The sequence below is a fragment of the Sturnus vulgaris genome, chromosome 5, assembly GCF_052056855.1.
Source record: "Sturnus vulgaris isolate bStuVul1 chromosome 5, bStuVul1.hap1, whole genome shotgun sequence".
NCBI lineage: Eukaryota > Metazoa > Chordata > Aves > Passeriformes > Sturnidae > Sturnus > Sturnus vulgaris.
The window spans coordinates 41,873,736-41,890,809 of record NC_142247.1 but is presented as its reverse complement, the minus strand read 5'-3'; the positions used below and the strand labels follow the sequence as shown (position 1 = coordinate 41,890,809).

At 38.1% G+C, this 17,074-nt stretch overlaps 1 protein-coding gene across 2 annotated transcripts in view; it reads left to right on the top strand.

Moving 5' to 3' along the window:
- Positions 1-125: 125 nt before the first annotated feature.
- The window catches only part of ADAMTS20 (ADAM metallopeptidase with thrombospondin type 1 motif 20), a 136,330-nt gene continuing 119,381 nt past the window's right edge, over positions 126-17,074 (top strand). Inside the window, exons 1-2 of one of the 2 annotated variants that reach the window (XM_088165560.1) lie at positions 126-1,374; positions 3,242-3,373. The gene's annotated coding sequence lies outside the window, so the exon portion shown is untranslated. Of the gene's footprint in view, positions 3,374-17,074 lie in introns of both variants that reach the window. The other variant, XM_088165558.1, reaches the window with a different exon arrangement.

Genomic DNA, 17,074 nt, shown 5'->3' with positions numbered 1-17,074 from the left:
TTTCTGTTAATGTCAAGCCTTATGGTAGCACAAAAAATACTAACCAACTTTGGAAAAAAAAACCTTTTATATTTTCTTTTTGATTAAGTAAAAAAAAAGGCAGCTAACTGTGATAAAATGAGTGGATTTTTGAAAAAAGGGGAGAACAAAAAATGCATCATTTACCTTGCCCATTTGCCACTGTACCACAATATTTGTGAAACTAGGTTAGGACATTGTGGTTTGCATGGATGGACAACCAGATGAGTTAAAATGTGATGTGATGATGAGGCTCAGAGAGTAGTGATTAAGGGGTCACACCCTCCCTGGAGTGAGTGTCTTCTGGGCCCCATCCTGTTTTGTGTCTTTGTCAGTGGCTGAAGGAGTGGATAGAATTCACCTTCATTGAATCTGCAGATGCCACCAAATGAAGGGAACAAATGGAGATTCTGGATGGTCAGGCTGCTGTTTGGGGCAGCCTAGATATGCTGAAGGAAGACACCAATGAGAACTGTATGACACTCAACAAGGATAAATGGGAAGTGCTACCCTATGGGAAGGAAGCACCAGTGCAGCAGCCCAGCTCTGTAGGGACCTGGTGGGCAGCTGAACATGGGCCCTGTTCAGCTCTATTCCTTGGCAGCAAGAATGACCAACAGCCTTCTGGAATAGGTTAGCAGGGACACAACCGATAGATTATGGGAAGGTACTGCATCCCAATTTTCAGCACTTGTTTGGCCACTTTTACACTGAGTTTTGGTCCCTAGCACAAGAAAAACATACAAGAACTGGACTGAGTTCAGCAAAGAGCCTCTGAGCTATTCGGGCACTGGAGCCCTTGTCATTTGAGGAGATGCTGAAGGAACTGAGCTTCATCAACTTGGAGAAGACATAGTTTGAGGGGGAATCAAGAGCAGCTTACCTGTACCTATGAGGAGGTTAGCAAGAAGGTGGAGCCAGGATCTTCATGCAGAACAAGAGACAACGAGCCTAAGTTGAAATGACAGATTTAGAATGGTTAAAAGGAAGGACTTTTTACCTGTGAGGACAGTCAGGCAATGGAACAGGTTGCCCAGAGGTGTACAGCCTCCATCTGAGTAGGTTTGTGAGACCAAATGGGATAAAGCTCTGAGCAGCTGTCCTGGTTTCAGCTAGGGTAGAGTTCATTTCTTCTCAGTAGCTGTTACAGTGCTGTGGTTTGAACTGAGAATGAGAATGGTGTTGGTAACACTGATATTTTGGGTTTTTTGCCAAGTTGATTATCCTGAGTCAAGTACTTTTTTCTTGTCTCATGCTCTGCCCGTGAGGAGGTACACAAAGGAAACTGGGAGAGAGCATAGCTGGGGAAGGTGATCTCAGCTGACCAAAGGGATATCCCACACCACAGAACATCATGTGAGCAATTGCATTGAACATATACTTTTCCTCTTTTTATTATCATTGTTTTATGGAGGCAGTTGAGCTAGGGCCCAGAGACCTCTTCCAACCTGGATTGCCTGTAGATGGCAGCATAGCTTAAAGTAGGAAAGTCTATCCATTTTTACTAAGCAAGAATTAATAATATAAATTGATTTCTGTTTATTGCATCAGTTGATACAATTATGGCATAATTTTTCAAATGATGCCAACAGTTGAGTATGTTAAATTTCCCAAGCTTGAGAATTATAGGAATAGGAAAAATAGAAATAAAGCTCACATAATTTCAATGCATGTATAAAACTGTGCAGCAATGAAGGATCCAGAGAATTCTATAGCTTAAAAAAGAGGATTTCTCTGTAAGTCTGTGTCCGGAATTCAAAATTAGATCCTCAGCTTTTATATGAGGAAATAGACTCATGCACTCAATAGCTACAGAGCCACTGCAGGTGTTTTACAATGTTTACTCTATTACGGTGCTTACTCCAAATCTCAAGTTTATGGCATACAGGCAAAATGATGGAACAATTCATTTCCCTGCCATGACCCAACTGAGTCAACTTTCGTCTGTCTTTGCTTTTCAGTATCACTTCTTCTGTCTTCCACCTGCCCTTAAAAATCCTCCCATTTTGGAAAATTATTTTTAACTTAAGTAATTTTGGTACAGCACAGTTCAAAAGGGTTGTCGTGTCAGCACAGGCATGGTAAAGTGCTCCAGTGCAGACAGGAAGCTGCATGCAGTTACAATGACCAGAAGAAATAAACTAGCACTAAAATTCTCTTTAAGGAAACTATTGTGGTCATCATCCATGTGGATGAAAAGAGCCTTGAGAACTGTCTCATCATACACGACTTGAATACAGAAGGTATTAAAAAATTGAACACTGATTTGGAAAAACACAAATGGTCAGATTAAAAGGTTTTTGACTGAAAGGCATGCTATTTCAAAATAAAAGATCAGAAGATGGTGTTGAAAGAGTTCCCCTATAATCATTCTAGGATAATTTGTCAGTACTTCTATTGAGCATTAAAAAAACCTAATCTTCTTAAGCAAATCATTCTTTCAGTAACTTGAAGGTGAAAGAGCTAATTATGTGTGCCCATAGGTTAAATTCCTAGAGTAGAAATGTTCTACCAGGGAAGTCAGGTTAGCTGTTAGAGTGTTTATATGATAAACATCCTTTTTACTAGGATGAATTCATTCTCTTAATCCTAGCAGCTATTTGGAGGGTTCATGTTTACATGAATAGCCGAATTCTGAGAGTTTTGTATGAGTGCAATACTCAGCTTCCTAAGTACAATCTGTATAAGTAAAACATCTGCACCCCTGCATTTAGAAAAGATCATCATTATGCACTGATCTGGATTTAAGGAAAAGATTAAGCTCTCATTTTACTAAGCACTTCTATTGCTACCATCCTATTCCGATAAATCTTAGAGCAATTTGCTAGTACCAATGAAGAGGAGTTCCTGATTCTTCTATTCTTAACAAAAGGGGTTTTAAGTTCAGTTGATTTTTTTCAGCACAGATGATAGATAATTGGCAATTTGAATGGGAGAAATGCAAATGTTCTTAATCTGTGAAATCCTGTTACTTTTAATTCCCTACAAATTTGACAACTAGTATAATCCTCAATGAGAATCTAGAAATTTTCAGATCTTTCAGAAGGAGATGGCTTAAAATTACATTCCTATCATGAAGGCTGTTCAGAAGCCAGGTACGTGTGTGATTATTGGTCACTCATTAAAACTCCACTAACTCCTCTCTTAGTGCCAGTTCCTGTCAGCTGGTTGCTTGACCTCCTACACCCTGCTGATGAGGACAAACCTTTCTTTTCTCTTGCAGAACTTCTGCCTGTAATAGGTACTCAAGGGAGCAAGCTGAGAAACTATTAACACTTTCCTTTCAGTCTGAGATCATGTCTTGCAGTACATTGGTTCAGATCTAGATTCCTTCTGGAGGAAATAAAACCAGAAGGTAAGCTCCAGATGCAGGCCAAGCATATTCGTGTCCACACAGAGAAATGGGGATCCAAAGGAGAGGTTGGTCATTTGGAGAGTCTCAAATCCTACATGGGTATGTTCTGTTGAGTATGTTTCAATGCTCCAATATATTCATCTGTTTCTGTCACACTAAAAAGCTTTCTCATGTAGACATCGTCTGGGAATGTCTTTGCAAGGAAGGCAAAATCAATGAAGTCAGATGTTCACACCATCTGAAGCTACTTTATTCTGCTTAGCAGAAGTCAAGTCTTTTATATTGCAGCAGTTTAAATTTATTTTTAGCTTATATAAAAGTGCTTCTTCCTGCTTAGAACAGTAAGGTTTTTAATGACCTTTAGAAATAACTTATTTTAAAAATTGATTCTGTCTTCCAGAATGTTCCTGCACTTAAAAACTTAAAACTGCTTACTTCTGACTTAATTTGAGCATCCTTGGCTCCTACATTTCAATTCAAGGGATCCTAAGGGGTTCATCCCTATCCCATCCGCTTGGTATCCAGCTGTATATATATGAGTACATCTGGGTATGCTTCCCAAAAGTATCTCCTAAATGAGGTGCTTAGCACAACTGTTCATCTGTTCAATCTCTGCTCCTATGGGAGACTATTCCATACTTACAATATTTGTTGTCCTTATGTTAGCTTTTACTGGTTTTTAGTATACCCTTTTGAGATGAGTGATCTAGAACTGCACATAGTTAAGGATATATTTTATTTAATCCTAATTTTGCTCCTAAAGGTCTGAAAAAACTTGCCAAAACACATTAAATTGCTCCTTGGAGCAAGGGGTACACCTTCCTTCCACCTTCAGCACAGTTTGAAATGGCGGGGGAAGGCAATACCTATCTTCACCCTAACCTGCCAGTGGATACATCAGATGCTGCATTAAGCCAGGCACTTTCGGTCAGGTCCTCTAGCATCTTCCCTGGGATACATAGCTCAGATGACAGTTATCCCACAAAGGCAGCTAAAAAGGCATGGTTTTTTTTCCTGCGGGAAAGAAGTTTCTGGAAGGAGACATGAAGTCTTTCTTCTCGGAGTCAGAATATGCTTCAGATTCAGCACTGAATTTTCCTGGGTCCTGAGGGCCTGCAAGTCTGATTAATCCTGACACTCCTTGTGCCAGATTCCCCTTTCCTGCCCATGGTGTTCTGCCTGAGGCCTGGGACTGGGCCTGGCCCGGTGCCCCTTGGCCATCCTGCACCTGTCTGGGGCAGTGGAACAGACTCTGGCCATGGCATGGTTGCCTGACAAACAAAAGATTTTCTACTTCAGGAAACTCAAGTTTCAACATGCATCATTTATGATATGTGCTGCAACCAGGCCATATAATTAATCCAAGCATTTCCTTTGTAAAGCCACTTGCTTTTACACTTTGCAAATAATGCTTTTTAGCTCAATGGTTGTCAAATTATTAAACTGTGTTACTTAAAAAATCCTGAAAAACTACAGGTCAAAGTTCACCATCTCACACTGTCCATAAGCCCTAAATCTTGGCTAGACACCTGATACAGATAGTACTTATCTCCTACCGGGAGATAAGGCAAAGAGTAGTTTTCTGTTTCGCAACATTTTCACAAAAACACACACTCAGACATTTTAGTAATGCCTCAAGCAGCCAATCAGTTGCTTATTGTCCTAGAATGATGTGTGATATAATGTTACTGTGAATGAACTCTTGTCTATTTGTTTTTCCCAAGGGGAAAAAAAATATACTCCATCAAATTATACTCTCTCTTAGAGATCAAGAGTCCTCTACCTCTCCTTTACTCAAAGATCCCTCTAACAGCAAAGTTAGGGAAGTACGTCTTCTCTAGCTGGGATGTGTAGAGCAAAATAAAATTTTCCAGATAAAAACAAACCTTTGGGCTGGATGCTTTCAGTAGGTATTTTAGGAGAAGTGTGAAGGAGAGATTATTTTGGAGGATGACTGCTATAGGAGAAGGGGTTATTGGAAAGATTGATACTCTGTGGTGTTGTGAAAGGCAGGAATGGAGAGAGAGATGATCTGAGAAAGGAAACAGTGCTCTTAAAAAGAATGATATTGGGAAATGAGTAATACAGGAGGAGAAAATGAGAGATAAGAAACTGTATCTGTGTAAATTGTCATCACCCCATTTCACTCAATATTTCTCAACATATTTTCAGTGTATCAATTCAGAGTGTGACTTTTACTCACCCACTGTTGTATTCACTTGAAGGAACAAAACCAGTCCGTTTCTGAAATAGCAGTTCTGTTGAAAGCTGGGTGGAGATCCTTGCCAGCTTGACTGGCAGGAGCCAGCTGACATACTTTAGGGAATATATAGTACCATGGGGTGTGGGCTGTCAAGGAACATGCTGATTAAAGGGCAGTTTAAAAGAAAAGACAATCTAATGGAAAAAAAGCATTATTTGGGTCTATCTCACAGTGAGTGCAGACTCAATGTGATTATAGTATTCAAACTGATTCTAAGATTTTATTTTATGCTCTTTGTTTTCTAAAGAAGCCAAAGGGTGTATTCAGCCATTAATTTATAGCAGATTTTTTAGTATTTTTAATCAGTAAATAGGAGAAAAGCATCATATCAACCTTCCCCCTTCTCTCCATGTCATGCATTTTTATTTTACCCTAACTTCTTAATTTCGCCTTTTATTTGAAGCCATTCCTCTCTCTGATGCTAAGAACCATCCTATGCAGCAAATAACTTATGCCCCACTAAGCCAGAACTGTGACCTTTTAATGTTAACCATCCCAGTCATGCCATGGTCCTTCGGTGCTCGTCCTTGCCTGTCCCTGTGCTGGGGACTGTCATTCAGCTTTGCATAACTGCACTGCCATTTCTTTCCCTTCTTGCTAGTACAGAAAGAGCTCTGTAAAGTAAAACTGCATGACGGAGGTCCAGTTTCACTGAAGGAACATAGGTTCATAAAGTCACTGCCTCATTTTTTTGATTGAGCTCAGCCCTTCCACACTTGAGAACTCTCCAATACGGGCTCAAGAGTGTCAGAGCAAGAAGAGACCCAGTTGTGCCCAAAGCTTGACTGACTTGAATTTACCCAACAAAGACCTTAGCAAGCAGAAGAAAAATAAGTTTGCAGAAGACTGGTATATTGTCTTTGGCAAAGCAGCTGGTCTACAGGTGATACTTTTTCCTCTGAGGACCTTTTTGATGCTGAATCTGTTCAGGAACTGTGAAGTGATTTGTTATCTTCAAAGGACAGGTTCGTCTTTAGTGCTTTTAAGGCTTAGTTGAGCAAACAGATGAAGTGCTCTTCCTAAAATGCTATAAAAAGTGTTGCTCTGTTCAGAATCAAAAAAAATTCTAATGAATTGTAAAATGAGAATTAGGTGAATGAGAAAACTTCATCCTTGAAAACTTCTCCCTTCTGCTTCGTATATTAAAACAATGCAGATATAGAAGGTAAATCCCTTACCCTGTGGTACAACTATGTTTTATGTTGTTGTCTTTTAAGCTAACATCAGGAAATAATTGTAGAAATACTATGTCAAAGGTCTTTGCTTTTTAACATAATTTTATTCTAATGTTATAATGCTGAGAAATGATAAATGAAAAAAACCAATAAGCATTTCTACTGTCAGAACTTCATCTGCCACTGGTATTTACTAGCCTCTTTTATGTTCTTCACTCTAATATATGAGCAATTTTCTGTGCCTTATAACACTCCTATTTTCAGACAGAAATTTGTGCAGGTAGAACAATTCATAATTCAGTTTGTTATCAGCATAGTTGTCCATCCGAGGTAAGAACATCACAAGAAATTTGATTCTAGGTTTTAAATTGCTTTTAGGCATTAGGAGATTTCCAGCCTGTCATATTTTTAACAATTGAGTAAAGAATAAAATAGCATATTATGCTGAGGTTCTTGTTGTTGACCATCATGTGGCTGTGAAAGAATGTTGAGGTAAAATCAGAGCCAGACAGACAAATTCACAAAAAGTATGTGTGTGGGAAGGGCATTTGATTTTACATGCCATGGAGTCTAACCACAAAGGTTATCAGAGAGACCTGTATAGGCACAGAGTGCACTGGAACAAGGTGCACTAAAGTCTGAAGAACTGTGGCTTTCCAGAGATACACATATGGAGGAGAAACTGAAAATTGTGTCTCATTCATGGTGTTGTGTGTTTTTAAAAGCACATTGACACATGCTTGCTATTAAAGAATTCAATATGCATTCTTTATTCCTAGAACATCAGATTGATACAATTCATACAATCAGATTCCAGTAGAGGCTGCACATACAGGCACACATATACATGCACACTTCAGAGGATATCTCTGACCTGTCTCTGGTTACCCTGGACATCTGAGGCAGAAGGACTTTTCCAGGGCTCTTTGTTAGCTCTTCATGGCAAGATCTCTGCACTGGATACCTACATTCATGTGGAGCTGCTTATCTCAGCTACAGACAGATCATTGTACTGGAGTGTTAAAATTTGCACGACAGTACTAATAGGAATCAGAATGTGGGCATAATTTATTGCAGTTTTTTTCCTTTTAATGGCTTAGTTATCTATAAAAACATTCAGAATAAAAACAAATCTCTATTAATAGGCTCTTAAAATGAATGTGCTTCTTTTCAGGATTCATAATTAGTACATCATACAACTTTGTTCCATAGATGTATATTTTGTATCTCTTAGTAAGCACAGTAGACTAAACAGAATTTACTAGATGTACTATATTCACTAGATTATTCTGGTATATTTTAGTGGGAAATGTGCAAAAGACTATCATATGGGGTTTTAGATATGATTTAATTTAATGGATAAAGGGTGGGTTTCCAGGGCAAAAACCTAGTAGGAATAGCAACAGACAAAAACATGAATACTTCCCTTTAAAAGCTGAGGCATTCCTGATATTTCAGAACTGCTTATGAAAATCAGGCCTGTCTGAAAGCTGTACATGAAAATGACTGCAGAGACCTCCCAAAAGAAAAGAAGGCTTGGGTGTTCTAAATGCTTTAGAGTAGAGCCAAGGTCTCTTTTACCCCGTTCATGAGGGTCAGGATATTCTGAGCCAAGCACACTTACAGCCCCATCCACTAGCAGATACCCTGAGGCTGGCTTTTTCTAAGCAGTTTTAATGTTCTCAGCCAAGCTACAACAGTCTACAGTAAATAATGTGGGCAGCCCAGGCGTGGCTTTCCCAGCCTTCAGCCTGCTCTTAATCCTGCTATGTATGTAGGGAGGTTATGTGTGGACATAATTTGCAATTCCATGTTAAGGAATTTTTGGGGTCTATGCCTGCTTTTCTTAAACCCAAGGAAATTGCTGGCTAGAAAGTGCATAAAAGAATCTTATGCAAGAAGAAAGATACTGAAACTGAGATTCCCTGTGCAACTTCAATTCAATCTTCTTCTGTGTTGCTGTTATTATACAGCCCTTTATTAATTATTTTCCCACAGGAAATGTGAAGGATGGATAGAGTTCTGAGGAAGACTTAAGAACTGTATAGTGAAAGAGGCTTTGTGTTGTGATCTGTTCTTATGATGGAGGGATCCATAGAGAAAGGAAAAATGGTCTTTTGTTTCAGACAGTTGAATACAGAATTGTAAAATGTGGAATTGCAGCAACTGAGTTCTGTGGGACTAGATTCTCTCCTTGCCTCCAGTATAAAATTCCTGTGTAGGAAATTTGTCAAGGCATTTACAAACAGATTTTTTACAAGTGTGTCCTCCCTTTTAAGGAAAGCTTTTATGAGACCTTATCTTCTACAAAGTATGAGCCATGAACTGAAATTTAAAGTAGCAATACACTGAATTTCCTTTTTTTTGAAAATTCAATGGTAAGGATCAGATTTTGCACCTAAATTAAATGGAGAATGTTTCCTTTAATTTCTGCCTTCCCCCCCATTTGGAGATAAATGATTCTTTCATTTTCTAAAGTGTTTGAGAAAAGTTATTTACTGTTTGTGACGCATGTATGGTACTATAATATAATGAAATGTTCATAAGGAAATCAAAATATCTCTTCAGAGCAGAGTTTTAACTCTTGCATGGAGCCTAGAGCTGCGCATGGAATGCTAAATGTCAGAGGATGCTTTCCATAGCTGCCTGTCTGATGTTAGTGGCTGTTCTATCCCTTGGGTGAGACTACAGATGCATAGGAACAGAGTATATTACAACATTGTTGAAGTTATTTCCTAATGTGTTGTCACAATGGCATTTGGTGGCATTTTCTAACTGAATCCTTGACCTTGAGATTTCTGATGCATTTTCTGAATAAGCACTGCTAGTCACGGTACCTTAACTTATAAATAAAACATCCCAAGGCATCTAAACAGTGCAACTCTTTTGCTTATATGTTCTCTTTTCAGCAGTAGCCCCAAAGCAGTAATTTATTTTGATTGAACAAGCCTTTGTTATTCAGAAATACTCTGAGAAGTTGATCTAATCACCGCTGATGTGCTAAGTATCACACTTGTTCACAAAAGGTGATGGAGCTGTCTGTGATGATGTGGTCCTTTGGTCGCAGTTTAAATTTTCTGAATGTATGTAGTAATTATTTCAGACACAGAAATATCAAGTCGTAAAATGGTAGCTTCATTTGCAGCCAATTTGAACACAAAATGCAACAAATATGCTGAAATTTCTGTATTTTTCTATTGTTCTGTAATTTTATAGCCACCTGAAATATCTATTTAGATGTACTTTAAATTGTGAGAGATAATTGAATCAAAGTGACAGAAGCAGAGTTCTGAAGGTAAAAACACTCTGCCTTTGCTCTTTTGATGCAAACTGTCTTTGTCAAGCAGAAGGTGATTCAAGAGAATAAGAACTCCTGATTTAACTAAATTACAAGATAAAATGAAACATCAGGTAAGGAAACTTCCATCATTATGGAAACAATGCCATCCCTTGTATGTACACTACAGCTGTCTAAATCTCCAAATGAAGGTATTAACTCAGATCAAAGATATTCATACAAATGGAAAGGGAAGGCCAAAACTCAAAACATTAAAGCAGGTAACTATAGGCATTGACAGCACAATGGTTTGCATTTAAATCAGCAATAGCACTGGTATCCTGTTTCTGGGAGCTATGACACCTTTCTTTCAAAAGGATTTTCTGAAATATCCAAATTTCAAGTGGTTGAACCACTGGAAGGCAGACATAAGGGTGCAGCACCCAGACTGTAGCAGGGTGTCAGGTTCCCCTGATGGAGGCTTTGAAACCCATCCCCTTCTGTGAGGAAAACAAAAGATCGCCAGCAGACTTTGCACTAGGATTTAGCAGATGCACGTTCCTGAGCATTACTGCATTACTGCCATGACCTTTGGCAGCTCTCCTAAATTTCTCTCAGTGCCCAGCATTTAATCTTTTAGCACCTGTGTTTCCTCCTCTTCTTCTCTGTTTTAAAAAAAAGAGCTTATTCTTTTCACAAAGAGGAAAAGATGGGATATAGAATCAACATGAAATTTCAGTCCATTTAACATTAAGAGCTGCTGAAGCCACAAACTCCCTGATTTGCATAACGTGGTTGTTTTGAAGAGGAAAGTCAAACTAACAGTAACTGCCACTGAAAAGAAAGAAAAAGGAGAGAAAAGGCAGACAAAATATTAAATATCAGCCTGATGATCAATGAACATGTCAGTTCTCTGGGTTTTGTGCGGGTAGATCTGCAGATAACACTACAACTTTTTGAAGGAGAAGGAAGTCATGGCCGACTGAGCAAGCCCTTGATCCGAAAGTGAATGATGCAGTAAATTATGTGTATCTTAATGGATGTGACTCAGAAGATAAGGATTGGCTGGTACTTGACAGCTTACTTTATTAATGCAAAGTATTTCTTATGTGATGAATAGACTTGAATTCATTTGATAAAACATTGATACTATTTTCAATTTTTAATTATTAAGATTAATACAGATGATAGTGAGCAGGACTGCACAACACAGAGAGGTTATGCCTGAGTGAGCCTTTGGAGCACCATATGCCCTGCCTGAGGACAATCAAGTACAAGGACAATCAAAATGAAGTCCCTCGAATGCTAAGCTAGAGGTGTTTTGAAGATCCTTGTCCTCTGGTACTTTGGTACCTGATTTGGGGCTGTAGGGTGATGTTCTGGGCTGGAATTTGTTGTCTATACTCTGTGTAACTTCTTCCATCGTGTTTTCTACATGGTTTCTTTAAAACTCATTGATCAGCCATTCCTTTCCTTAACATACTTGCAGAAGACAAAGAACTGACCTAATATATTTGTCCTCAACTTGAGAGCATTCAGATCCAGAACTCCCCTCCTAATTATTGTGAAGGGGATTTATTCTCTATTTCTTTGTGAAGCAGTGCCACTCTGCTGATAAAGAATTCACAATTCATTGTAGTAGTGGATGGCAGCAGGAGTGAGCACAGTTTTGTAGATTGATGACAAGATATTCCTCTGGAAGAGAGGATACCTGCTAAAATGATTGCTTATGAATTTCACTCAGGAATTATTTAATTATAAACAAAATTTATTATCTTATGAACAGTGTGGGAAATGAAGCAAGGGAATGGGAACTGTCAGACTAAGGGCAGGTCACTGGTTTGATGACTTGGTTAACTGCAATGATGGGAATGGACTGGTTTGTCATCCAAGAAGATTAAAAAGAGACAAAATCATGCAAAAGAAAACGTAGAAAGTAAACTTAGGAATAAAAAATAAATCATCATCTGTTCAGAAAGATGTTAGGAGTTTTCTTTGGCATTTACTTAATGTGAACCCATTACTTTGTGGCGGGAGTAGGCGTAGGTTAAAGGCTAGTAAGTTCTATTCCCATGTAAACTTAAAGCAAGATAATAGAAATCACATATTATAACTTTTTCACTAGCACAAAACCCTTCTTAACTTTATGACAATGGCCATGGAATTGCATTATTGGAAGAATTATCCTTTTTTTTGTGTCAAAGCATTGGCACACTTCAGCATGGCTAAGCCCAAAACAAAGACACACTTCAACAGAAGCTCTTTTGACCCTGTCTTCCTGCCAGTAGGTAATTGATAAAAGGTCCAGCTTTGTATCTAAAGTCAGCCTTCAGTTTTGGCTTTAGTATCACTATTATCCAGGCATCATGTTTGAGAAACTGTTAGGAAGTCATTCCAGCACCCATCAGGGAAATGTGTATTTACTCAGTAGTCTGAGAATTTGAGTACAACAAAGATAATTATGCCCTCTTATGTGTGAATTTGAATTTTAGGCTCTCTCTTTGAAAGATTACATATTCATCTGAAGTTTTGCACTGTAAAGTACAAAGGTTCCTGGAGAAGATACTCAAACCAGAAATAGCAGTAAAAATGCATGGTAAGGATACATAGCAAAAGACTGATACTGCTGAAATGATAAATAGAGGGATATTACACTGCTGCTGAGGACATGGAATGAGATTTCTAGATTACAAGATATAGCAAATATGTACTTCAAACAACCACCCACGGAGCTGCGATGTTTGTGCAAAATGTGACCTGCTTGTGAGGCAATTTCTTGTAACAGTTTTGGGTTTAATTAGGGGTACAAAGAACAGCTGAAAGATTTGCACACATGAAATACTTCAGCAGAAACAGAATGGAAAATAAAAATAGCATTATTTTAAAACAATGGAAATCTTTGAAAGATTAAAACTATGATATAGCAGAGATCATGAGCAAGTATTGCAGGCAGCTGCAAAGAAAAGGGATTTCTAAATTCAAAACTGAGGAAATGCATTCTAATTCTGCAGAACTGGAGAGAGTTTCAGACAGTTTACCTTCATGATGTCAAGATTAATATATTTTTTGTATCTATAAAACCTCACAAAAACTACTCATATTGGTAGCTCAGATGCTGTATGGTCTCCTCTGTTACAACAGATGTCTGCACTGGGAAAGAAAGTTATGTTTGACCTTTATCTATGATTGTTCTTAGCTTGAATCTTGATTTGCTTTCATGGCAATAATCTTAAAATCACTGTGGACTTAGACCACTTTTGTCTCTCCAAAATCCTCCCTTTGAATGAATTTCCTCTTGCAAATTTCAGATAGTTGATTAATAATCCTTCTGTATCTCTTTCCTTACATTATTTTGTCCCATTATTTTTTCTTTTGATTGTCCTCAAATCCTTGGTCTGTAAATGTAAACGGATTAAGAATGCTGAAATGAGAGTTTTATGCTTTCAGAAAATAGTTTTTTATCTACTGCGAAAGCACACAATGACCTTCCTCACCAAAATGTATGAAAGAGGACAATGAATTTTCATAATATTTATATATTACAATAGCATAAACCCTACAGATTATATGTGTAATGTCTTTTGAGAGACTAAGAGATTGTCCTTAATCAGCACCTCTAATTTGCAAAATCTTTTTTTTCTTACATAGAGGAGAAGGGCCAACACCTGTGAACATGATCAGCATTGGATGCCAAAGTGTGCCCTTAACTCCTGCTGCAGGTATTTGCCTGCATAATACCTGTGATTGCTTTTCTCTTCCAGGCCTCCCACATGGCGATGTACTTCTTCTTCAAGTTCTTCATGCTACAGCAGGAATTTTGCATGAGATATGCTGCCACATAGTTTAGTTGAGAAATACCCAACTGGTAACAAAATGGTGAAAGATGCTGCCCATGTATCTATGCTGCCATAATCACTGAAAACTGGTCACTCTTCCTAGGCAAGGTGAAGGAAAACAAGGCAGAACGACTTTGGGTGAATTTGCTGGAATTAGTTTTCTTCTATATGTAATGACTTTCCAATAATTTTTTCCCTGTAGCTCCCTCTCTAAAATCTCAAGTATTTATTGCTCTTTAAAACTTTTCTCTGGATTTTTAATTTTAGTAAAATATTATGGAAAGAAAATTCTATCAGAAGAGAAATCAAAGTCCCAGAAAGTGGTCATACAGATTTATATATCATAAATATATCATAATTGCATTAGAAACCTTACGAAAATTTCTTAAATGACCACTGTGAATGCATTTTTCAATGGCCAGCATATTCAAGATGCCAAAATCAGTGGAAGAATTTTTTTCAGTCATATTGATGATAAACAAAATTAGAACATCTATGTTTTCCCCACGGTGACTGATTATGTTAATGACTGGAAAAACAGCAATTTTTTGTGATTATATTAAGTGATCTTATGGGAACTACATTTTCTGCTGTAATACAGTTCTTGCAAAAACACTTTTTAATGCATTGTGATCTTGGCATATTGGGCCTTAGAATATCCGTTGGTTCTATTAAATCAGTTTCTGAAGTGCCTCTAAGAGTTCTCTCCAACTTAGGAAAAATGTCATCTAGAAATTTTTCATTTATTTTACACTCTGTTTAGAAAGACACTGAAAAAGAGCAAAATACTTTTTACAAATCTGCCTTATTTTCCATATGAGACTTGAGATGATAAAAGATAATTACTCATCAATCATCTTTGCTGACTCAAGAGGTCAGGACAATAATTCAGCACACATTTAAAGTGAGAAGGAGTGACCAAGGTTCCACACTTACATGTAGAACACTCACAGGGAAGTAAAGAAGCTATGGGTTCTCTTCCTATTGCCAAGAACTGTGTACAGCTTTCATTGACAAAACCCTGAAACCATGACAAATTAGACCACAGGCTCATCCAGCTCCATAGCCCACCTCCAACAGTAGCAGGTGTCCGAGGAGATTAGAAACAGGTTAGGAAAGCAGTAGTAACTCCCCAGAATATTTTCCTGCCTGCCACCCATTTGTGGATCAGGTTATCACTTGTCAAAGACACCTTTTTCTTCATTTGCCTCAACTGAGATGTGTTTTCTTTGTTCACTTTCCCTGGAGAAGTTGCAGACTTTTATCAGCAGCAACATCTTGTAGCACCAAGTCCTCCAGCTCCACAGAGCTGTGAGCAGAGGGAAGAATGAGCTCCTTGTTTGCTGTGAACCTCTCTCCCTCATCTGAGGCTTCATAGCTCTGTACAAGAAAAAGCAACAAACAGTCATTCCCTATTCACCTTATCCAGGCCTCTTAAAGTTTTGTAGTCCACATCCATATCACTCCTTGGTCATATCCAGTCTGAAAGTTTTTGTCTGCCTAGTTGTTTCCCATAGGAAAGTTGTTCAGCAGCTTTGAAGATCTTTGTTATTCTTCTATGACCTTTTCTTATTTCAGTCTAGTCTGAGCAGAGTTAATTGTCTTTGGTTGGCTTTGATTCATCAAGAAAACAAAAATTAGCCGTTGTTATTCACTGCAGATCTAAATATCTAAGAAAGAAGGACTTCTGCTTCCTTTTCCTGCCTTCCATATAGGCTTTCAGCTTTCACTGTTATAAAAAATAATTAGATTCTTTCTAACAAGTAAAAAAATCTATCCGTTGGTATTTACAACTGCTTCTCAGTTATCCATTCCAGAAGAAGTCAGCTGTTGCCAACAATAAAACATCATAATTTACTTTTATTATGCTTCAAGTTATATATTTTATTGCAATAACAGTTGCTAATCAGCATGAAAATAAAAAAATAATATAGTAAAACAATATACAATAGCAGAAAAATTATTGAATCCTAAATATTTTTTTCTGCATTTCAGCAGAAATGAATCTAATTTTTCCAATGTCCTCCTTGAAAGGCTGTAACCCATAATTGTTAAGATTCTGCATCATGATGCCATATAAAAGGCCATCAACCTCCTCCCTGTGGCTTTATTTTTTAATTCTTAAAAAAATGCTCTCTCCCCTTCCCTACTTCAAGCATCAGAAGCACCAAAGTGGTGTTTCTGGAGTGCCCATTGTGCAGCCAGGGCTGAGGGCCAGGAAGGCTGGCAGTAGTGGGATGGGGCCAGGCACCACTTTGCAGGTTTTGATGTTGCTCTGCATTGTCTCTGAGGACAAGGGCTGGACTCACCACCCTGAATTACACTCTGGGAAACATGCTGAAGCCTATGAGGGCAAAGTCAGCAGCTGAGAAGTTTTCACATAGTTCAGTGCCCAAGTTCCTTTTTGGATCTAGGTCTCTCTTAGCATGTAGAGTGCAAGGTAACAGTTACCACATTCATCCACGGAGGCTTTGATGTATGTCTTGCATCCTGCTTAGCAAAAGATAGGGAGTGGGAGGCTACCTGGCCTTAAAGCCTTTTGAACTATCTCCAAGTTTAACTCTTTTTTTTTGGTAAATGTTCCAGATATGAACCAAACCAAACCAAACCAAACCAAACCAAACCAACCAACCAAAAACAAAACCAAAAAGACAAAACAACAGCACCCTCCCAAAAGAACAAAAAAACCAAAGAACCTAAGAACCCCACAAAACAACCTATCATAAAAGGAAGGATAAAAAATAGCAATTTATTATTTCAACAAGTGAAAAATATTGGAAATCAAAGAACCAACTCAATTTTGAATAACATTAATGCTCTTTTCCTCTGATACTGTCTTTAACTCTTAATATAGCATGCTTCTGAGGAAAACTGGTATTGCAGCTGCTGGTAGTAATTATTAGAAAAAGGTTGCAATTGTGTGCTTACTTTCCTCCCCCCTCCCCAAAAGCGTCTGATTGTTAAAACATTCTCTGAAGAAGCTATTTCAAGCTTTTCTGCTATGCTAGACTTCATCTGTAGTGATTAGCAGCCTCTTTCCTTTGAAGATTTGCAAGCAAACTATACTTCTGTGACCTTTCATTTATGTTCTGAACTCCGAAAATTCTTGCTTGGCACAAAAGAAGAAATGCACATGCCAGCCTGACAAAA